Source organism: Xiphophorus hellerii, chromosome 5 (assembly GCF_003331165.1).
Source record: "Xiphophorus hellerii strain 12219 chromosome 5, Xiphophorus_hellerii-4.1, whole genome shotgun sequence".
In the NCBI taxonomy this organism is placed as follows: Eukaryota; Metazoa; Chordata; class Actinopteri; order Cyprinodontiformes; family Poeciliidae; genus Xiphophorus; species Xiphophorus hellerii.
The window spans coordinates 17,949,206-17,972,942 of NC_045676.1; the positions used below are offsets into that span (position 1 = coordinate 17,949,206).

The 23,737-nt window shown below is 39.2% G+C and overlaps 1 long non-coding RNA gene across 1 annotated transcript in view; it reads right to left on the reverse strand.

The window, feature by feature from the left end:
• The window catches only part of LOC116719802 (uncharacterized), a 65,706-nt gene that overhangs the window by 35,759 nt on the left and 6,210 nt on the right, over nucleotides 1–23,737 (reverse strand). Inside the window, exon 2 of the long non-coding RNA XR_004339267.1 lies at nucleotides 14,840–15,024. This is a non-coding gene — a long non-coding RNA (uncharacterized LOC116719802). The remainder of the gene's footprint in view (nucleotides 1–14,839; nucleotides 15,025–23,737) is intronic.

Consider the following 23,737-nt stretch of genomic DNA (forward strand, 5'->3'; position numbering starts at 1 on the left):
AACAGATTTCATGAACAAAGACAATAAACCAATGCATTCCTTATGTACCAGAAACAGACCAGAACTGTCCTGGTCACATTTCACTTTTTTACAACTACAAACATCATTTTGGATTTTTTGCTGAAGTTTTATGTAACAGACATAAAATGTGGAGGGTTATTTCAGTGAAAGAAAAATGTTGAGCTAAATGGTTTTCACATTCTTACTGCAAATCGGGGTTTGAGAAATGTGGCTAGCATTTATTTTAAAATTCGATGCTTTTACAAACGTTAATCATTTCAATTTCTTAGTAAATTCTTGCCCCATTTTTAAAAAATGTATCATACAACTTTTAGTTAAATAATTCAAATTGATGTAATTTTTTTCTAAGAATGTAGGTATGGAAATGGAGAGGAAAAAACCCTACTCCTCCATGTCAAATCTTATCAAAGATTTACATTAAGATGAAGACAAAAACATGTATCACATCAGTTTATGATCTAAAAAAAATCCAGTTTGACATCTTAAAGACACCCAGATTATTGTGATGGCTCTTATAAGATATTCATACCTTAAATCAGGAATATTCAACATGTAGGATCGTGTTGGCTGATTATCCCAGCGTGTCAAACGAGCCCGAATAAATGTACTGACAAACGAGCATGCAGCCTATTAAATGTGACATGTAGGAAATCAGTAATTGTGATAACAGAAGCACAGAGATTAATGCAAAATACAGAAGATAAAGCAACTGCTACGGCACACCAGAACATCAGTTTACATTAGAAAAGGGCTTTGTATTATTTTTTTTCTCTGTTAAAATTGCCGGTCATGTTTGTTTCCTCTCAAATCAACAGGTTTTCTTAGATTTACCGTCTGACATCTGAGTGTACTTAAGTGAAATGTGTTTATGTGTGTTGTGCTGTCTTTGCCATGTAGCTGTACACCACTCTGTACTCTGTAGGACCAGCTTTCAAAAATAAAGCCAAAATAGTTTTTCTTTTTGACTTGGGCCATTATTTTAAGAAGGTGACGATATCTGTAATTTTTTGTGGGGTCTCTCAAGTTTTAAAAATCACCTGACAATTTTAAAATCTTGCCATGTGAAGTGGGCAAAACTTCACATGGCAAGAATGAGAGCTGATATGACAGTGCGACAGAATCCAATACTCTGTGACACAATATGAAATAAAATGATAATCCATAGTAAAAAGAAATACATAATAAATAAATTGATACATGTGTTTTTGTCTTCATCTACTGTAAATCTTTGATTGAATCTGTCAAAGCGACAGTGAGTTCACATCAGATATTGGACTGGGTGACAGGTCTGATGAAAATAAAGCCCTACAACTTGAGCTGGCTCTGAGAAGTCCTTCAAATGCTCAGGCACACAAAGCCCAACTTCCCATGCCACCTACGCGCCTTCTGGTGAGGAAACGTAGATAGGTGACTGCCAGGCCTCATAACAACGCATGTGAATGTGTGTGTGAGTCGAGCACGAACCGGAGCACGCAAGTTACACCACATACATCTAATGTAAGAGGATAAATCCCCCCAAAAAACCAAAGGCTTTCATCAAAGCAAGTGAGAAAGGATGTCTTCTAAAGATGAAAGCAAGGGATATTCTCTCATTTCAGCTCAGCTCTCCCTCACTCATTCTTTTAAAATCCTTGAAGAATCATCCAGGAAAAAGAGAGAAAGAGAGAGAGAGAAGGGCCTAAAAGTTATTTATGTCCCACGCTGTGTTATGTGGCTTGTCACTTCTTATTTTCTCCCAGGGTTGTCCTACTGGTAGACTTCAGTCAGCTCTCTCCAAGCCTGTATTTGCTGAGGTAATTACAAAGTGACAGCTTTAAATCCTCTGCCACACACGCACTAATGAGCAAATATAGTATTGTGGTTCTTCAGCCACTGGGATTTCGAAATCATTGTTTATTTTAGTTTGGTACCATATGCAATGTCCATCTGAACCACCACAACAGGTTTTCCTCACTTGTAATTCTAAAAAAAAAGTAGTGACCAACCTTTCTGAAGTATCTTGAAAACAGAGAAGACACTGATTGTTTTCTGTGTTCCCCATTTAAGATTTGTAGGATACAAATTCACACAAACTCTTCTACCTCCCACATCCAGAGGTGATTGTAAGCACATCTTTGATCCTTTTTTTTCTTTTCTTCTGTTAGGAGGTGCATTGCCCATGACAAATATAATGTGATTTGGTAGTATCTCTGAATGGCAGAAGAACCGACTGACAGAAATTAATAAGTTACCACATCAGTACAGGAATCGGAAGAGGGAGGAAGCTACGGGGGAGGTAGTGGGGCTTCCTGGCAGCAAAACACAGAGATCATCAAATTATCTTTAGAGGCATACCGTCATGGTAAACGCCAAGCGCACACAGAGCACAACCTGCCCGCAATCTCCTGCTGCACACAATGCTGGTCTGTCATCTCCTGTTTGGATCACCACTGCAAGTAAAAAAAAAAAAAAAAAGCTGATGTCTCCACAGAACCTGTGGAAACCCTGCTGCCAAATTTCAGTCAGATTGCCCCAGATCTCTCAAAAAGGTGTCTCTCTTCGTGCTCAGAGCGCACCATGGGTCCAGAATAGTAAACTGAAACCATTTACTGGGTGTAATATCTTAGACTGGAACCAATTAGACCACTGGTTCTGTCAGGGGTGGGCATTTGTCTCATTTTTTATTATAAATTTCTTGTCATAATAAGTATTTTCATCTGTTGTTGTCACAATAAATTCCAGTTAAACTGTGCTAATATTCGGGATTGTTTTTATTTTGTTTGGTTTTTTACTGTTTTCTCCAGTTTGTTCAATGAGAGTAACTGCATTCAATTACATTTGAAACTCTACTTCAATGCAGTTACTTACTAATAGAAATAACAGTTTTTATGTGACTTGTATCCTAAAGAACCATTTCAAAAATGGATATGATTTTTGAAGAGCAGTATTTGTGTTGGTGGAACTATGATTACTGTGCCATGCAGTTACAGCTAAATAGTTACTTAAAAAAGACGTAATAAATAGTTTCTATCATTCTGTCTTAACTGTTATCACAATAGTATGGAGAGCTACTTCAGCCAAAATTAAATAAATAAATATATAGGGAAAATAAATAAATAAATGGGTAATTGGCATCTTTATTCCCTTTTACATTTATTCATTTATACATTTATTTATTCCCAGATTTCTTTCTGCCTGGCCCTTTTTCATTTCCCTATTTTCCTTTTTCTTTTTTCCTTTTACATTTTTCCTTATCTGTTTTTCATTTCCCCATTTTCATTTATCGCTTTTCCATTTGTCCCTTTTTCATTTATTTCTTTTTCATTTTATCTCTTTTTCATTTATCAATTTATCCCTTTTTCATTTATCCTTTGTTCATGTGTCCTTTATGGAGAGCCATGTCAGGCAAAATATGGGAATAAAGATGCCAATTTCTCATTTATTTATTTATTTTACTCATTTATTTATTTATTTATTTATTTTCCATCCACCCATTTTCTGTTCACCCTTTGTCCCTAATGGGGTCGGGAGGGTTGCCGGTGCCTATCTCCAGCTACGTTCCGGGCGAGAGGCGGGGTTCACCCTGGACAGGTCGCCAGTCTGTCGCAGGGCAACACAGAGACATACAGGACAAACAAACATTCACACACACACTCACACCTAGGGAGAATTTAGAGAGACCAATTAACCTGACAGTCATGTTTTTGAACTGTGGGAGGAAGCCCGAGTACCTGGAGAGAACCCACGCATGCACAGGGAGAACATGCAAACTCCATGCAGAAAGACCCCGGCCAGGAATCGAACCCAGGACCTTCTTGCTGCAAGGCAACAGTGCTACCAACAGTGTGCAGCCCATTTTCCCTATATATTTATTTATTTAATTTTGGCTGGAATGGCTCTCCATATTGCTCAAACGTCCTTTTTTAAGTCAGTTCTATCATCGAGATTAATGATGTTATCTTTAAAAACTGCTGCTTCAGGCACACAACACTCACAGCAGTTTTCATTTTAAACAGTAGATGGAACTGCAGAAAAAAATTTGCCTGTATTAAATAAAAAGCAGAACTGCATTTCACATACATTCCTTTCACTAGAGCTCTCGATTGTTTCAGTGCAACTTTTAGACATTTTTCTTGTCTGTTTATGTAAAATTTGTAACCATACACAGACTTTTTACTCATGCAAATTTAGAAAGAAAAACTCACCAAACATGTTTTGGGATTATGGGAGGAAGCAGGAGTACCTGGAGAGAATCCATGCAGGATTCGAACCTACAATGCTATTGCTGCAAGGCACCAGAGCTAACAACTGCAGCAACACGCAGCCAAGGCCAAAACTAGTAGGTTTGAATGAAATGGTCCTCTCCAATAATGTCTTACAAGGTAGGTGCAAATAGAAAGATTGATTTTTGACCAATAGCTGTTGCATCAAGATGATCATCATCTAGCGTCTTCATAGACACACTCATACCTAAGCACAATTTAAGAGTAATCAGTTAATAGTAATCAGAGTAATGAGTCATGTTTTTGCACTGTAGGAAAAACCAAAGTACCCAGAGAGAACCCACGCATGAACAAGGAGAACACGCAAACTATATGCAGAAAGACACCAGGCGAAGATTCAAACCCATGACCTTCCTGCTGCAAATCAGCAAATCATTAATATGTCCCCAGAAAGTCATCCCATGTTAATTGGGAACAACACAGGCCCCACAGGGAAAGTATAAAGCAGTGTTATTAAAGCTTAAACTTAAGGATTGGGTCAAGCCTCTTTTTTCATTTAAATTTTCATTTCATTTATCTTATTTTATTTAAGTTGCATTTTCTATTTCATTTTATTTTATTCTAATCCAATTAATTTACATTCACTGTGTTCATTTTGTTCAATCATCAGATTTTGCATCTGCTACAGTCATGCACAGAAGTGTGTAATCTTTTCATTCAGCAAAAACGTTAAAAAATGCCAAAAACAATACTGGACATTAATAATTTGACTACATTTATTACTTCATAATGTACTCTTTCTTTTTAACTACAAAAGACTTGCACGATAATAAAAAAAAAATGAAAAGAGGGAGGATAAACATAATTTGTTTTGGTAATTGACTGGTTGGCCCAGGTTAACTCATGAGACACAGAATGACTATCAAAGAGGAAATGAGCATTTTGTCGTGCAAAATTAATGACAACACACAGAACACTCCAATGCTCATCCTGTGAATATATCCTACACTGCATTGGGACATGTAGATATTCATGCAAGTTAATAAAATATCAACATACCAAATATAAATTTCTGACAGATAAACTGGAAAAAAAAATAATTCTGATCTGGACAAATGCCAAGACACAAAACAGGAAGGTGTTCAAGGTCACAGTTGATCATGTCCAGTGAGGATCTCTGGGCCAGATGTGCCTTTATGAGCTGGGGGTGTGTGTGTTTGTGTGTTAACAAAAAGAAGAAAAAAAAGAGCCTGAAAAAGAAAGACAGACACATATACAGACAGGCAGTGTGAGGAGTGAGGCATGTGTTGCTTGCCAAACCACTCAGCAAGACTGTGATTTATTTGGCATCTGCTAGATGGTGGTCTGGGTACAACAGGCCACCTACACCGAGGAATGACCTCTGACCTGCTTCACCTTCTGAAATTAACTCAGCTGTCCCTGCTAAATCCACACCCAGACAGGAGGGACGAGCTGGGAGCTCGTAAACACACAGACGTACAGACGCACGAATTACGTTTTAGAATTTAGCTTTCAGCAAAAGCACATATAGCACCACTTGTGTCAGTCCAGATCAGATGACAACTTAAAACAGGAGCATGGTTCTGGTGCATCAGCAAATACTGAATGTACACTATTTGTAGTGACTTACATGCATAGTCTGAGAAGTAAAATAATAGTCAAAATGTGATGCACTCAGTCATTACAATTCATTCATTGTAATGAATAGATGGATGCAGCTGCCAATTACCCTAAAAACACCAGTAAATGTGGAGATATTTCTACCTTTTTTTCCCTCTACTTGTCATCCTCCTCTTTTCTCTGGTACCTATGGCTCTAAGCTGTGTGACCTTGGACACACACTCCCCAACACAGACTCACTCACTCATCTGCTTGTACTTTTATCTGCTTCACTTTTGTTCCCTCACTCTGAACTGTTCTTGTCTCTTCCTTCCTTTGTCGTCTCCATTGTTGTTTCCATTCCTTTGAAACTTAAAAATATCCCACCCTGACTGTGTTCTGTACATTTTGTTGCCATGGTGATTGCTATGTAGAACGAGCAAAAGATCCTTGTTCGTGTTGTGCATGAGTGTGTGTGTACTTTGGACACATGCATGATGTGTGTTCACATGCCAGTACCCCTGCTATCAGCCAAGCGCAGAGACTAAAACAATTTTCCAAGGATGCAAGAATAAAGAGAACATCAACTATCACTAAGCTATTTGGTATTCCTCTATCATTTCCCCACTATTCTCATTATTTTCATTCTCCATCGTAGATTTCCTTTCACTCTTTGTGTTTCTCTGCTGTCTTCCATCTTTAAGCCCACACCTCTCTCTACATCAGCCTTCAAACACCCATCATCACCCTTCCGAGCCTCATGGCAACAGCTGAGACAAAGAGTGAGGAGGAGGAGGAAGACAGCGACAGACTGACAGCTTACTTCTCTGAACAGTTTGTGGGAGTTACTCTGCATGTGACAGTAAGAGAATGGACCTCATCTGGCTCATATATTGCAGCAGCATCCAGACATCAAGGCACAATGCCTGGCAAAAGTCATTTTTCCACTGGAACTTTGTAGCTGCCTGTCATGTTACAGCTCTAAACTTCTATGTATTTCAGATTTTATGTGATATAGACCAACACATGGTAGAACATGGTTTTTACAAATTAAAATCTGAAAAGTCGGGTTTCCATTTGTATTCGGCACTTTTGAAGAGACGCTTTCTAAAACCACATTTAGCTGCAGTTTGCGGCGACCGTTAAAGGCCATGTTTCTGTCAGCTTTGCTACATCAAGAAAATTACATTTTTCCTCTTCCTTTTTGCAAAATAGCTCAAATTCAGTACGATTGAATGCAAACCCTTTGTGATTCTGACAAAGGGTTTCCATAATTGCCCAGTCTGTTTTATAAATTTGTCGGCAGCAGTGGCTCAGGTCATGGGGATTTGACCTGTGGCCGGTCATTTGCCGCCTCAAGCCCCACTCAGTCCTCCTCAGTCATTTTGACGTTGTGTCCTTGGGCAAGATACTGTACTTTGTCCATTTTGCCTGCTGGTGGTCAGAAGGCCGACTGAATGGCAACCTCACCTCTGTCAGTCTGCCCAGGGCAGCTGTGGCTTCAAGCGAGTGAATGATTGTAGTGTAAAGTACTTTGGAGTCCTCAGACTTCATAAAGTCCTATACAAGTACAGTCAGATAGATTTAGGTCTGGACTTTTACTGGTCCATTCTAGCAGGACAGTATGTTTTCATTTGGATCCCTGAGTTCAGATTCATCATCCAGCTGGAAGGTGAAACGATCCTGTCCCAAGTCTTTTGCTGCCTCTCTGCACCTCTTTCATAGTTATCATGAAACTCTGCTTCTATGATTATTGTTCTCCTTGCATGGTCTCAGTTACAAGTGAATGCCCATGTCCTAGTAAATTTGCAGTTGTGCCGTACTCTTTCTATTTACAGGTGATTGATTGCAGAGCTATGTGAAATTTTTTAAGTTTAAGATATTGTTTTTGGCCCAACCCTGGTTTTAACTTCTTCACAGCTTTCTCCTTGTCCCTTGGTCATAGTGATGCTGATGCTCTATGTTTACTAATGTTTTTAAAAAAAATAATTTTCTTTATTAACAGTAACCAGACAGGAAGGGGGCCTAAAAAGAACGGGAGTTGAACTCGGGATGGCCGCATCAATGTTTGTAGCCTCTGTACAGCGGGTGGCCACTGTAACTACGTTACATTGCAATACAATACACAGGTGGATTGCTTACCTATTGGGAGACTTCTGAAAATAATCACTAGGTATCAGATCAGAAAGGGCTGAGTGCATATGCAGAAATCTCATTTCAGATTTTTATTTGCTAAACGTTTGATCGACTTTGTGGTTATAAAGTGAAAACTGAAAAGCTTATAGGGTATGAATACTTTTACATGTTGGCAGTTTGCACCCTGCACCTTACACCCCTTGGGTCTAAGAAACGAAAACGCTCCAGAACTGCCATCCTTGCATGATTGTTGCCTCTCTGACATCTCAACATTTGACTCTTTCTTTGCAAACAGGAATCATGTGTTCACAAATTGGGTGGTGCATGACCCTTTTCCATTTGTATATTCTTTAGTGTCATCAAATTAGTTTCATATTATTCTGCCATATGATGTTCCATTTGCGTAATCACGTACATATGTAGCTCTCTTTATGCGCCTGTGCATAATTAGAAACATGCTAGGATTCATCCCCACTAACCAGAGAAGCGATAGGCTCTTTCAATCCGGGGGTGGTCCCCATGTGCATCCACCACCCCGGGAGGAGCACAGAGGAAGAAAAAAAAAGGCCTGGTGGCTCTGTTCAACTGACTGAGTCAGCTTGTAAAAAAAGAAAGGATTCCAGCAAGCTATTACTCACAAGCAGGGATTACCAAGACAGCAAAATGATATTGATTGATAATTTTCTTCCTCGCTGCAGATTGTTAGGTGATCATATACACCCTGAGGGACATATTTGAGACAGATAACAAACTGCTGAAACACAGTAAATGAGAGGCATGATGCAAGAACGGATGTTTCTGCCCTATGGTGAAATGACAACATCTAATCCTGGCTTGTGTGTTAAATGTCTGGTTCATAATAAATTACATTTTACTATGTTTTATTTAAGGAGTTTCAGCTGTTACATTTACAAGTAATAAAAGAATTCATTAAACAACTCATGCAGCTGTTAACAGAGGCAGAATCAGCTTTTGACAGGTTTGTGCAGACAAGGTATTTGACTTTTGTTCTGTGTTCCTTTCAATTAAATATTTATATAAACAGCGTTTTTACAAAAAAGAGGAAGAGGAAGTTGAATTAGTTTAAATATCTGTGTTATGAATCTGGCCACTAACTGCTAAGTGTTTATCCAAAATACAGTCTGGCAAAAGAAACTGTGTCGACTTCTTTTTCTAATAGCGCTGTGGAGCGCCGAGTTGAAGGTAAAAGCCTGAACAGTTTGTGTCCATGATGTGTCGGGTCTGCAGAGATTCTATATATATATATATATATATATATAAATAAATAATCATGTGTGAACTGCTTGTTCTCAAAGCGGACTAAAACACCAGAACTCAACATTCCTACTTAGCAGCAAAAATAATGCTAATTTAATATTTTCACTTTCTCTTTGGCTTGATGGTAACAAACAGTAAGCAACCTCAAACCACACCAAGGAAGGTGAAGACCTCATGAAGTTTATCCTGGTTTGGTCTGATTACTTCTGCTACGCCATCGCCGTCTCCTCCACCTTCCCAATCTCTTCAAACAAACTTGTTTTACAGAACACGCATTCCTGAGTTTAGCAGATTGAGCGGATTTTCCTTCTGCTTCCATCTCGCCTCAGCTCAAGCGTCTGCAAGCAGCAGCCCATTTTAAGAAGTGCTGACACTAGAAAACCCAGCATTTCTATGTGCATTCAAGGAATGCATTTTCATCCGGCTTACAGAGTCGAAAAGAGAAGGAAAGAGTTCAGAGAGAAAATGTGGAGAGACAGTGAAATACCAGCGATGGAGGAGGATTGAGAAATAAATTTAGACAAGAAAGAAAGTGGTGTTTGCATAGGTATTTTTTCATTGGTCACTGGTGAATTGACTTTTTTCATCGCCTTGCAAAAGACTCCAACTCTTGAATATTTAAGATTTTGTCAAACTACAAACTTCACTGCATGTTATGGGGTTGTGACAGACCAACAAAAGTAGTGTATAAAGGTTAAGTGGAAGGAAAATGATGCATCCATTTACATTAGTCCTACGATTGAAAATCTGAAAAATATGGCATACACATTTATAATTAGCTCACCAGAGTCAATACCTAGAAACAGACCCTTTTTCTGCAGTTACAGCTGCAAGACTTTCTCTACTAGTTTTACATATTTAGAGACAGAAATGTTTGACCAATTTTTCTTTGTAAAGTTGCTGAAGCTGGGATAATGATCATGCTTGAGCTATATGTTAAATTGCAGCTCTGAAAATGTGTTTAGGTACATTGTCTCACTGAATGCGAGACAAAGGACCTCACTTCCAGTGCATATACTGTTGAATTAATACAGTAAATACCCTGATTTACTGTATTAATTAGGTGGAACTTCCACCTAATTCTCAAGTCCTCATCCAGAACTTTCTTCTAGGATCTTCCTGTATTTAGCATAATCACTCTTTCAAGCTAATCGATCTTGCATTGGAATTGGAAAAAGGAAAAACATCCTAAGAGCATGATGCCATCACCTCCTTTTTTCACTTTTCTTACATTGCTTACCATGTGGGTCACTAAACAGGAGCCAGGAAGAAAAAGCAACCAGAATACGATGGGATTTAACAGGAGGAACCATCCAGGAGTGACTGAGAATGATGTGCTTAAGTAATGGGAGGTTGAATGTTGAACAAAAGACCTGGCTTAGTCTTAGTCTTGGGCTGATGAGCTAATGAGTTGCAGGTGTGGGGAGAGAGCAGAAGCCAGGCTGAGGAGGAGAGAGAGAAAGAGGAAGTGACACATAGGGTGAGTGAGAACACACTGTGGACTAGGAAATGAATCTAACCAAAATAACTAGACATGTCAAGTATAATAAAAACTACTGTAACTCGGAAAATGACCAGACACAAGAAATAAACACAACTAGAATCACTAAAGAACTGAGGTAAAGTAAAAAACAGAAACAAGGCTGATCTAATGAAAAAAAGAAACTAAGGAAGACAGAAATAAACAAACTCCCTATTGACTCAAACAAACATTTTTCTGACATGTTTGGTCACTTTCACATGTGACATGTTTGGTGTGTTTGTTTGCTTTAGAGTTTATATATAATTTTCAGAGCAAAGAGGGATAAATAAAATCTACATACACTATATTTTTTCTTTTTTTTCACAACTGCTTTATGTTCATCTGTTCTATTGAATCCGAATAAAATACACTTTAGTTTGAACGTTGATATGGGGCCAAATGTGAAAATGCTCAAAATGCTTGGATACTTTTGAAAGGCAATTTATATATCGAAAAACATCTAATAGGATGTACAGTATGTTTCAGGTTCACATATGGTTTAGTTGTGGGGGTGGGAGTGAACCCACAGACATTCCCAGACTTTAGTAATCCACAGCAGATGATGCCTGACACACATGTGCTCTCCACAAGGACAGTGACTTTGATGGATTGTGTTCAGGCAGCCATGATCACCATTTCCTGTACTCTGATTTACTGTATTTGCATCTATGTTAGATGTGTGGTTACCAGGGGCTGTGACAAGACAAAAAAACTTGCAAAGGGAAGTCCGAGTAAGGATTAAAAAAATAAAAAATAAATTACCACCAAGAGCAGGGATTTTAAGTGTGGACATTTACTTGCTCTAAGTCTATTATCACAATAAAATCAATTCAATGTATATGCAGTATGATGATCTACCAGTCCCAGATTGGTCGGGCTGACCCCACGTGTGGTTTTATGAGGTTTTTAAGTTGATTTCTTTTATTCTTTTCATGGTTTCAGAAATTGGCAGGTTGACAGGACATCCCCATCGCAACACTGTCACCCTACCATGAAATCGTCTTTCCACTCTCAGAGCATTAAGCACTGCAACTAAGACTTACTTACACTCACTAATGATCTTCTTCACTACTCCTAATTTTGTCATGCTAAAAATTTTCCTAAGGCCTAAGATGCTTCTCAAAAAACTTTTGTCTTACTGAGGCAAAATTCTGAGAAAATCGTACAATTCAAGATATTCTAAGAATGTTTCTAAAATAACATCACAAGGACTACTTTTAGTATTAAGATTCTTTGTGAATATGAGCCCTGGATGCATTATTTACTGCTTATCCAAAGTAGGGTGGCCAGGGTGACTGGTCCAAGGGGGAAACAAAGATATCCTCCACTCTAGAAACACAAGACATCTTAGTGAGCTCTTTTTTTTTTTTGCTTTATTGAGGGTCTTATTATATTTCCCATAATATGAATAATTTGTGAATAGCATAAACTGAGACAGATTGGCTAAGCATTCTTTATCCTTAAAAGCTAATGTGGCTACACTGCAGCAGATAAGGGCTTTGTCTACCTACTTGTCTCATGTTCATCCTGCCATCACTTACAGGTAAAAGCCAGTAAATTAGAATATTTTGAAAAACTTGATTTATTTCAGTAATTGCATTCAAAAGGTGTAACTTGTACATCATATTTATTCATTGCACACAGACTGATGCATTCAAATGTTTATTTCATTTAATTTTGATGATTTGAAGTGGCAACAAATGAAAATCCAAAATTCCGTGTGTCACAAAATTAGAATATTACTTAAGGCTAATACAAAAAAGGGATTTTTTAGAAATGTTGGCCAACTGAAAAGTATGAAAATGAAAAATATGAGCATGTACAATACTCAATACTTGGTTGGAGCTCCTTTTGCCTCAATTACTGCATTAATGCGGCGTGGCATGGAGTCGATGAGTTTCTGGCACTGCTCAGGTGTTATGAGAGCCCAGGTTGCTCTGATAGTGGCCTTCAACTCTTCTGCGTTTTTGGGTCTGGCATTCTGCATCTTCCTTTTCACAATACCCCACAGATTTTCTATGGGGCTAAGGTCAGGGGAGTTGGCTGGCCAATTTAGAACAGAAATACCATGGTCCGTAAACCAGGCACGGGTAGATTTTGCGCTGTGTGCAGGCGCCAAGTCCTGTTGGAACCTGAAATCTCCATCTCCATAGAGCAGGTCAGCAGCAGGAAGCATGAAGTGCTCTAAAACTTGCTGGTAGACGGCTGCGTTGACCCTGGATCTCAGGAAACAGAGTGGACCGCCACCAGCAGATGACATGGCACCCCAAACCATCACTGATGGTGGAAACTTTACATTAGACTTCAGGCAACGTGGATCCTGTGCCTCTCCTGTCTTCCTCCAGACTCTGGGACCTCGATTTCCAAAGGAAATGCAAAATTTGCTTTCGTCAGAAAACATGACCCAGGTGAGACGCTTTTCGCGCTGTTTCTTGGTCAACAGTGGCTTGACACGAGGTATGCGGCAGTTGAAACCCATGTCTTTCAAGCGTCTCTTGGTGGTGGATCTTGAAGCACTGACTCCAGCAGCTGTCCACTCCTTGTGAATCTCCCCCACATTTTTGAATGGGTTTTTTTTCACAATCTTGACTAGGGCGCGGTGATCCCTATCGCTTGTACACTTTTTCTGACCACAGTTTTTCCTTCCCTTTGCCTCTCTATTAATGTGTTTGGACACAGAGCTCTGAGAACAGCCAGCCTCTTCAGCAATAACCTTTTGTGTCTTTCCCTCCTTGTGCAATGTGTCGATGGTCGCCTTTTGGACAGCTGTCAAATCTGAAGTCTTCCCCATGTTTGTGTAGGCTTCAGAACTGGACTGAGAGACCATTTAAAGCCCTTTGCAGGTGTTTTGAGTTAATCAGCTGATTAGTTTGTGGCACCAGGTGTCTTCAAAATTTAACCCTTACACAATATTCTAATTTTGTGACACACGGAATTTTGGATTTTCATTTGTTGCCACTTCAAATCATCAAAATTAAATGAAATAAACATTTGAATGCATCAGTCTGTGTGCAATGAATAAATATGATGTACAAGTTACACCTTTTGAATGCAATTACTGAAATAAATCAAGTTTTTCAAAATATTCTAATTTACTGGCTTTTACCTGTATATACAAGACACCTTTATATTTGGAGTCCATCGCTAGAAGTAAAGACGTGTCAGGGTGAGTCCTGACCAGCTCTCTCCCAAATTTATACTCACCATTTCTTTTTACCTCGACATTAGTTCTGATTCAGTGATTTTAGCCTAGGTTAAAGATTCAGGACTGCTTGTTTTAGGGAAAAGCACCCTCAAACCTGTAAAGAGTCTTGGAGACATTTTATGCCATTTGTTTTAGATTAATGTTAGTTTCAAGCTATTTTAGCTGTGTTTAATGACTACAGAATTCAATTTAAAGAAATCCCAGGATTGTGGAATCAGTTCTTTAAATTTGAATAAAATAAAACACAAATGTATTTTAATCAACTAATCAATTTCTAACCCCATTGGAAGAATGAACCAAAATTTAAAAAAATCGTACTGTTTGCTGCAATTGGGCCATGCTACTAAAATACTAAGTGTGTTTGTATTTATGTTGGATAATTGTACGTATGTGTGTGCATTATGCATCTTAGGTTTTGGTATAGTTTTTTCTCCTGTCAGTTCTTAGGGGTAGACACAAGAAGATTACTTGGTGTTGGGTTTCGCCTCTAATACAGCCATGTAGCAACAGCTCAGTCTGCCTCACAACACCTGGCAAATAAACTTAAAGATATGTTTGTGTTTGTGCTTTTCCATGTTCCAATGTTTCAACACTGGACAGCATTGGATAGTAAAATCCAAAGGTTGGTAGATTATTAAAATCGAAATTGTATAAAAGGGTGTGGTGTACATTCAGCCCAGAAAATTGGAAAGAAACGAAAACAGGAATATAATTGAAGGGATCCGCATGTATATACTGCATATACCCAAAATAAAGAGATAAATGAGATGACAAACTTGTAATGAGTCTCGAGGGAGGCTAGTGATTGAGGGTTGGTAAAACAGAGCACACTAAACATTTCTTGGCATCTCTCACTGTTGACAGAGGTTCATCAGAGTTAAGATTCCCCTGCTCCTGCAGGTATCCCTTATGATCCCTCAGCATCCTTAACTCTTCACTTCAGTCGACTGTGGGCCCCGTGGGAGCGTTGTGACTGCCAGCTGGGCAAGCGTGTTGACAGCTCTTTCCCATGGTTGGCCACTGATGCGTCGCTTTGTACCCTGAAAGAGACAGGAAGAGCACATCACCCCTGTAGGTAAGTACGGGGACATTTTATCATAGGGGAGCACCAGTGACAACGGTGGTCTCAGGCCGCTGGATATATTCTATTATTCACAGCCCAGCATGGGCGTCAGATCTTCCTGACGATTGGTACAGAGGCCGATGTCAGAGGTGACATCAAACAGACAGTGGCTCTGTGACAGCCGCCGACAAGGCGGCCGTCAAGGTAATACCCAGGTGCCCCGGCAAAGGTCCCCACTCTGGAGGGACAGGAGGAATCGTGAAAGGTCATCGCGCAACACAGGTCAAACCTTTGATCCAATCAGAGACAGAATCCAGTAGGGAGAGCCTTTTTATGAGTGAGGCGTGGAGGACAATGGTTGGCTGTCAATTTGTATTTCAGGGCCACAACAACACACTAAAAAGAACCAAGAGCCAGCAGCAGCAGCTGCTGCTTCATCATTATTTAATGCACAGGTCACTTTAGATGCTTTGGGAGTAAGACAAGAAGTGGAAAGAATAAAAGGATCCGTGATTACTGTTATTACTAAACCACATATTTGATGAGGCCCCCCTCCAATTAGAAAGTCAATTGTCGGTTATGTATTCACACAGGCTGTGAAAAAACACTGAGGGGCTGACCCTGAAGCTTGACCTTGTTCGCTTTGAACCTCTTCTCCTCAGCCCCCCTCCCGGCTTCCAGTTCTCTATTTTCTCATTTTCTCCCACTCTTTCTGCCTGCACTCAGTCCCTGGGAACACATGCTTTGATTTGGCCTGTCCAGCAGCAAAAGTAAACCACATTGCATTTTAGGAATGTAAATAGGAGAAAGTGCTTTTGTCAAAAATTGATTGGATGATTCTAGCTGGACCACATAATCATTTAGAGGGCATATGTAAATACCTCTTATGATTATGGAGGAATGTAGGCTATTTCCCTTTCAATGTCCAAACTGGTCATTTGGTTTGGAGACAGGAGGTCACAGTGAAACATTTAGGAGCTGGAGGATCACTGCACACCGTGCACTATTAACCACAAAGATCTATCCAAGAGCCCCAACTGCTCCGCAATAAAAATTGGCAATATGTCTAAACAACGTCTAAGTGGCTCATTTGACGATTGTAAGTTTGGTAGATTTTTGTTTTAAAATGTGTTTTTCAAAATCTAGAATTGTTTTTTAGATGTTTATCAGAAGTCTAAATGTAGGTCACAGCTTCCTCCTCTCTCACTTCATTGGAGTTGTTACATCTTCTTTTCAACACTCTAACCCTAATTGTCATCTTCACATAAGAAAACAAATACAGATACAATGTGCAGTTTAAGGCTCCAGACACTGGTTTTAGCACCAGTGTCCGCTCTACAGAATAAAGGTCCTAGATTCAAATTGTCTCTGTAGCCTTTCTGTGTGGAATTTGAATCTTTTCTCCCTGCATGCGTGGGTTCTTTACTCAATCATTCTACCATAGACTTAAAATAAACATTATGACTTTATTGGCCTCTCTAAATTCTCCCCAGGAATGAGTTTGACCTGAGTTTCTCTGTGTTGTCCCACGATAGATGATTGACAACCCTGTCCAGGGTGTACCCTGCCTCTCACCCATTTCTAAATATTTTTCTGCTGAATTCGACCATAAAGCTGTGTGTTTAGTATGTGGAAAACATATAGCAGTGTTTAGGGATTACAATTTTATCAGCCAACATGAGATCAGACCCAAGAGAAGTACAAGGATTTGACTTATGCAAAAACAGGCACGAGCATCAGTAGAGTGCTAGTGAAACTACGAAAGCAACTAGGACTTCGTACAAAGCTCCACTCCACAGATGCAACAGCCTGACCAGCTTTGTATCTCACAAAATTGCGATATGTTAAGCTATTCCCTAACGGGGAGTTTATGAAGGACTGTTTGGTAGAATCTACGTACATCACCAATTTGTCCTGGGAAAAAAAGCGCTCTTACAAACGTGTCTCTGTGCACCACAATGAGGCCAATCGATATTGCGAGAATTTGGTCCTTCAGAAAATTTTACTTGGCTCTGGACAAAAGACAAAGACATTGCAGAGCTGTAAGACGTTCACTGGATGTCAGATCTGGCTTTTGCTGCTTAGATATCTGAAACTGAGTCGTGACAGCGTGGCTATACATACATATCAAAACTGAAATTGTTATGGACAAAATATATTTTACACAATTTGTAAAACCATATAAGCATTCAAGTTGTTTATCATTCAACCTTTGAAAATAACCAGCTAAAATGTACATTTAAAAGCTCTGGATTAATAAGAGTAATGATAATGAGTGCATGTAAATCTTTGACCGGCATTGGAAGAACTATCATCCCTCCCAGCAGTCACAGCTGCAGACACGCTATGATATCAATGCAACCTAATGCAGCCCCTCAGGGTTTAAGATACAATTTGTCAGGATTGTCAGTGGAATCCATCATCATGGTTCTCACTGGTTAAACAGACTCTTTAGGCTGTAAAAACACACACCGGTTTGCATATCAGATGTGATCTCTGACAAGATAACTCTAAATCACGCTTGTTTGGCTGAGCAGTGTATATTTTTGCGCAGATCAAGTGTATTCTTTAAACTACATACTACACAAGCCATACTCAGACACATGGCTGAGCTCAGATCGGCTGCCATCGCTCATCATTTCCTCCCTCATTCAGAGCTTCACAGACAAGATGACTTCCTGTCTAACAGGCTGTCTTTCTCCAGGGAAGAGGTCTTTGGATTGACAGGACTACTCTTTGCATGTGTGCTTTTGTCAACCTACAGCAAACTATGTAGTGGTCCTTCTTTGCCAGCTATGATTACTTTCAAATGAGCCTCTGTCCTCTGCTGTGTACTGCTATCCTGATGCAGAATAACAGCCTTACTGACTCTGAAACCCCCATCTCATGATCAAATGCAACAGACCTGACAACCAAATATCTTCTCGGGAAACACACAACTCCCCCAAAGGTAGGCTGATATGCTGCGAGTGAGTATGCGGATAGCTATGATCTTGTTCTCTGTCAGACTTCAGTGTGTTTTCACAAGACAAGAGATTGGTGACAAGGCACACAAACACGCTCAGACAAGGAACGGTGTTGGCGAGGAGGTGAATGAGGAATAATAATTAATGGTGACTGTGTAGCAGGACAAAGATGCTCCCTTACGACCAGTATCCTATTCCCCCTCAAGGGACAGAACAGGGCTTCAATTAACTGACAGGCAGACGTATTAGAATTTCTTTCATGGGCCTTGATGGGCTGCTGAGATGCAGGACTATATTGCTTTGAAAGCCAGTGTGGTTTCCCCATCAAATGTGCCCTCTAAAGTCCTTTGATCTGCTTGGTGGTATGTGTCCTTGGAGATATGTGTCTACTTCCTCAAAGCACCTCATTTTCCTGTGCTGAGGTTTAGAACAACAACAGCAGCAGGTTCTGCTGCATTCAGGCCCAGACAACAGAGACACCACCAACACATTGTGGGACACTAGGAGGCTTTAAGAATGTGCAATGCAAAAATACGCAGACAAACACGCTCAGTCAAGGAACGGTGTTGAAAATATCTTCTCAGAATGAATGCATGCGACCAGTTTTTACATATTTTGTTAGATTTACATATTAAATGTCAATGGATTTCACTGAGAATGTATGTGATTTGTAATTTGAAATAACTCTTTTTTTTTTTTTCATTCTCACTTTATGTTGCTGGTCATCTGCTGTAAGGTGAATCTCCAACAGGTTTCTAACAGGTTGTTCTCACCCTATTTTTAGCTCAATCCATTTTCCCATTGATTCTGACAAACTTTATTCCCTGTAAAATCCTGGTTATAAAAAAGCATCTTTGCTGCATGATGATGCCACCACATGCTTTACTGTGTAGATAGTGTAGATAGTGTCTTCAGGGTGATTTGCTACATTAGTTAACCTCAACACAAACTTTTATGAAATTAGGTGAAAAAATTCACTGTTTTTCTCCTCCTTCCAGACTTTGGTTTCCCTGAATTTTTGCTTTAGGACATTAACTGCAAGAGGAATCTACGCACACCACACTTTTCAGATTTGATTTACAAAAATGCTGAAAAGCATCCTTTCAACTTTATTTTCACCCAGGTTTTGTCTTGTTTGTGTTGGTATAACACATTCATCCCAATGAAATGCGTTGAGGTTTTTGGTTGTAATATGCCAAAGTGAGGAAATGCTCAAAGTATGTTTATAGACCCGAAGTTCTGAATCTTTCTTTGGCACACTCAATAAATGTGCCAAAGAAATACATATATACATATATACTTATATCTACGGATATATGTATAAAAAGATTCAAATATGAAGATTTTAGACTTTTTATTTTCTTTTGCATGTATACTAACTAAGTACTAACTTAGTTAGTATACATGCAAAACTGATTCTGAATCTACATCATTTACATTCTTGTAGAAAATTCTGAAAATAATTTAGCTGAAGGATAATTTCTTATCGCCTCCTGAGTCTATCAGAGTCTCACAGGGTTTTCAGTTATTCTCTCTCATTACATTAGCAGTTTAAACACTAAAATGATCATTTGCAAGGCTATGTCTTCTGGTTTGGAGGCTCCTTGGAAAACAACAGAAAGTCATAAAATAGAACTGCTCCAACAAAAAATGATTTCAGCTGGATTTGTTGTTCTTTTGGCCACAAAAGAATAACACCTGAGAAAGCTGCCAAAATGTGTTGCAGACACATTCAGAAAAGAACACAGCCTATTTCAAAACATACAATCATTTTCAATAAACTATTGAAAAGTTTAATTTATTCCAGTAACTTAATTATGTAACTGCATTTAGGGAGAAAGCAAAATAGTCTTGTTGCCTGTTGATCCCCCACCCTGCCCTTGACGCCAGTGCTGACTTTTCCTTGAACTGCTGGGTCATTTTCCCGTGCAGGATGCTGCTCGCCTGTGAAACGTTGTCCAAGTTTCACTTCCCCCAGCAAGAACCCTCAGTCCTCCCCAGACGCAGCTGTTCGGTAAACTGTTTACACTTGACTACCCACAACTGGATCACTGCCAGTCACACCTGGAATGAGCCACACATCGACCGACCTACAGGACAGAGCAGGACAGAGAGGGCTAACTATGCTCTGGTCTGAAGTAAAGTGTCAATTTGCACGTTTTTCTTTTCTAAAGGGAGAAATAAAACATTTTAGCTCATAAACAGATTACTAGAAAACTCCCAAACATTAAGTTTTTGTCAGTTTAAAAGCAGCAAATCCTCCTCTGGCTTACAGGTGCTCTGCAGTTCGTGACTGCCGGAGTCCCATGGAGGATATCATCGCTAACTTGTCTTTAAAGACTCGCTACTTCTCCTTCGTCTTCCACTGCCGCGGCAGGTTTCAGGCACACTTTCGCTAATGTACGTGCAAGTAAAAAACCCTGACATATTCAGCAAGCATGATGTAAGTCTGAGATAGAGAGAAATCCTGCTGCTCACAGGGAATTCTTCAGAAGCAGAAAAAAAACAAGTGAAGGATAAAGAGAGAATATACTGTGAGTTCTTTGTAACTGAAGAATAAATGAATTCAGAGACCTAAACACAGACAGAGAGGCATATCATTCCACACTGCAAAACTGGCACAAGCTGCACAAAAATTTAATTGTTTTTGTTTAAAATGATTATTTTAGTGGATGATTTCTTTGGGTAATGCCCCAAATTTGTGAACCTTGTAAATCGGGCAGGATTTGTCACTCAATAAATCAGGAAAAGAAGATTTGTGTCATGCAGTAAATAGTGCGCGTACAGATTCAGCAGTAAAGTGATTGGTTGTAATGGAGATGAGCCCAAACAAAATACTGTCTGGTTCTAAGGGTTTGGGTATGGATGAAGAAACAAAACTGTTCACCCAAGTCTTTCAACTTTAAAGAGTTAGTTCAGGTTTTGCATTTTTCAAAGCAGGTGTTTGTGGTTCAGCTATGAGCAGTTACTGTCTTGCCTGTGTGAAACTTTACTTCCAAATGCATTACGTAAAGACAAACCAAAAAAACATGTCGTGGTCAGTTACAGCATTTATTCCCAAGACTTTAGTTTAAAAAAGTGGTTCTGAAGGAGCTATAGAGACGTACAGTATTTCAAGTGCTTTGCAAAAGGTATTCAAATCCTCCGATGTTTTCAAGTCAGTATATTTTATTAGAATTTTATGACTACAAAACATTGCAAATCTCTGAAGTAAAAAAGACATGCATGGATTTGACAATTTTTACAACTAAACAGCTGACAAATGTTACATGCTGTAGGATTACGCTCTTTTGAGTGTACTTTGTAAAACCACATTTAATTGCAGCTACAGTATTTTGGGTTATAGCTAAGCCCAAAAGATTTTTTATGAACTTTTAAGAACTTTTATGAGCTGCATAGCCAGAGCAAAGAATTGAATCTGAGTCTATGGAGGGAACTCAAGAGTAGGGTGTTACCAAGAAGGCCTTTCCACCAAAATAGAAAGACTTGGACTTCATCGCTAATGTTACAACATCAAAAAGCAGTAGAAACAAGGAAAAAAATACACAAATATGGAGAAACAAGAAACATGTCATATTCAGGGTTCTGCAAGAAAGTTGACTCTTTCCAAAATCAAATTTCTAAATTTTTTTTCTATATTATTTATTAACTGTCTAGGCATTTGAGAACAAACTATAAACAGTGAATCTGCCTCAATAATAGTTCAGGAATAGTATTTTTATGTTATAATCTTATGCAGTATATTATTTTTATTACTATTTTTTCACACCTTTTGATATCTCGATGTTTGCTGTTACACCTGAATTTTCGCAGCTTGAGACAATAAAGGATATTTATATTCCATTATTATCTGCAGGTTTTTACTGGTTTCTGATTTTTGCGGTTATTTCACTGCCTTTGCAGCATTTAGACTATTTCAAATTTCCAACTCTTACTATTCTCCAAAAATGAATAGGTTATACTAGTATAACTGTATGCTACCTTCTTTACTGTATTTGCAAGATATTCCAAAAATATCAGTTTTAGTCATTTTTTTGGTATTTTAGAGCTATTTTAAGACTCATGGATCCAGTTCATCCTAAATTTCAGGTTGTCTACAGACAAACATTTTGCAAAATCGCAAGCTGTTTTCAAATGCGTGATTATTCACAAAGTAAAAAGAAAACAACAACAAAAAAAACCCAGGTAAAATATTGAAATCAAGATCTGATTTAGTGAATGGAAGATAAAACAGGCCAGAATTAAAATATGGTGAATTTTTCATAAGATAATTGGAGTCTGCTGAGTAACAGAGTGCAATTTGCTACAATAACCTCATCAATGAATTACTGTTTGTTTTGTCAGTATTGATAAATAAAAAAATATCACAGGCACATTGAATGCACAAGCTTGGCTCGGCCTTCTACTCTTATTCATTAACGACAGAAGCAAAAAGGGAAACATTTTCTGTGGCAGAAATTAGCAGAGGATGAGAAAAAGACAGTCGGAGCACGAGAGCTAGAAAGAAATAAAGTGAATCCATTGCCAGAAAACCAGCATGTCCTGCAATGACATGTATACTGAATACCAATCAGGGGCAACGGGGCTTGGCGGTCCAGGCGCAGCACTCATTTCCAATGCAAACACTGTAGCTCACTCAGATGGGCCCTGGCAGATAAAAAGGGATCGCTTGCCTGGCTCTCAGAATATTAGCTAATGCCACATTTGCAAGTCTTCAAGAGCAAAGAGGGACTGGGTGGGGTGGGATGGGCAATAAGAGGGAGATAAGAAGCGATGAAGAAAAAGTGTTACAAGTAAAGAAGAAAAAGAAGATAGAAAAAGTAAAGAAAAAAAATGTTCTCTGTGTGGTGCAGCTGGAAAAAAAGAGAGATTATTTCTCGCAATAAAATGCTGTGAATGGCTTTGTAGTTCACTACTGATGGAAGTGATGCCTGGATGGGGATTACTCTCTTTTCATCATAAAGCCCCATCTGGTATACTAGCAAGACCACGTCTGCCCAGGCCTCTCGCCCTTTTAAAGTGCAGTCTTGGGTTACACATCAATCCAGTCCTGCTGCAGCTGTGCCGGGAAAAGACGGCAGGTCCAGCTTTTGCACACACACACATGGCGGCGTGCTAACATGCATGCACACAAAAAGAAACGCTCATCAATTACAGCGTGCGTTCAAATGCAACCGGACAGATGGGTATTCGGGGAGGCAGGAAGATGCACAGACACGTGTAAAAACACGCCGTCAATCTTCGTTCCGTGTGCCAAGTTACCACAGAAACAATGGTGAAACACAGAAAAAGAAGAAGTGCTTTTGAAGCGGGCCTATTTCCAACTTGAAAGAGTCAGCCGTAATTAAAACCAATGGGCAGCAATGCGAGATAAATGAATAGCAGAACATTCACCAGACCCCTCCTCATCTTTTAACTAAACCACTGGTCCGGTGGCTGGCAGATGTTCTGGCTCCATTTGATGTGCGCTTCTGCATTCCCATGTGTTTCTCAGCACACTTCTTTGAGTCTGCGTGTTTCCCCTGATTGGCAGGACGTTATTGTTTTATTTCCCCCTCCACTTCATCTCCAGAGATCAATCATGGCTGTACTAACAAGACGTAAACCTATCATTGGCCTGGTGCTTATAAGGCTTCAATTTGATTCTGCTTAAGTGAAATGGTTAAAACTAAACCCAAATTGACAAGAGCATGTTGGGATCAAATCCATATGATTAAACACCTT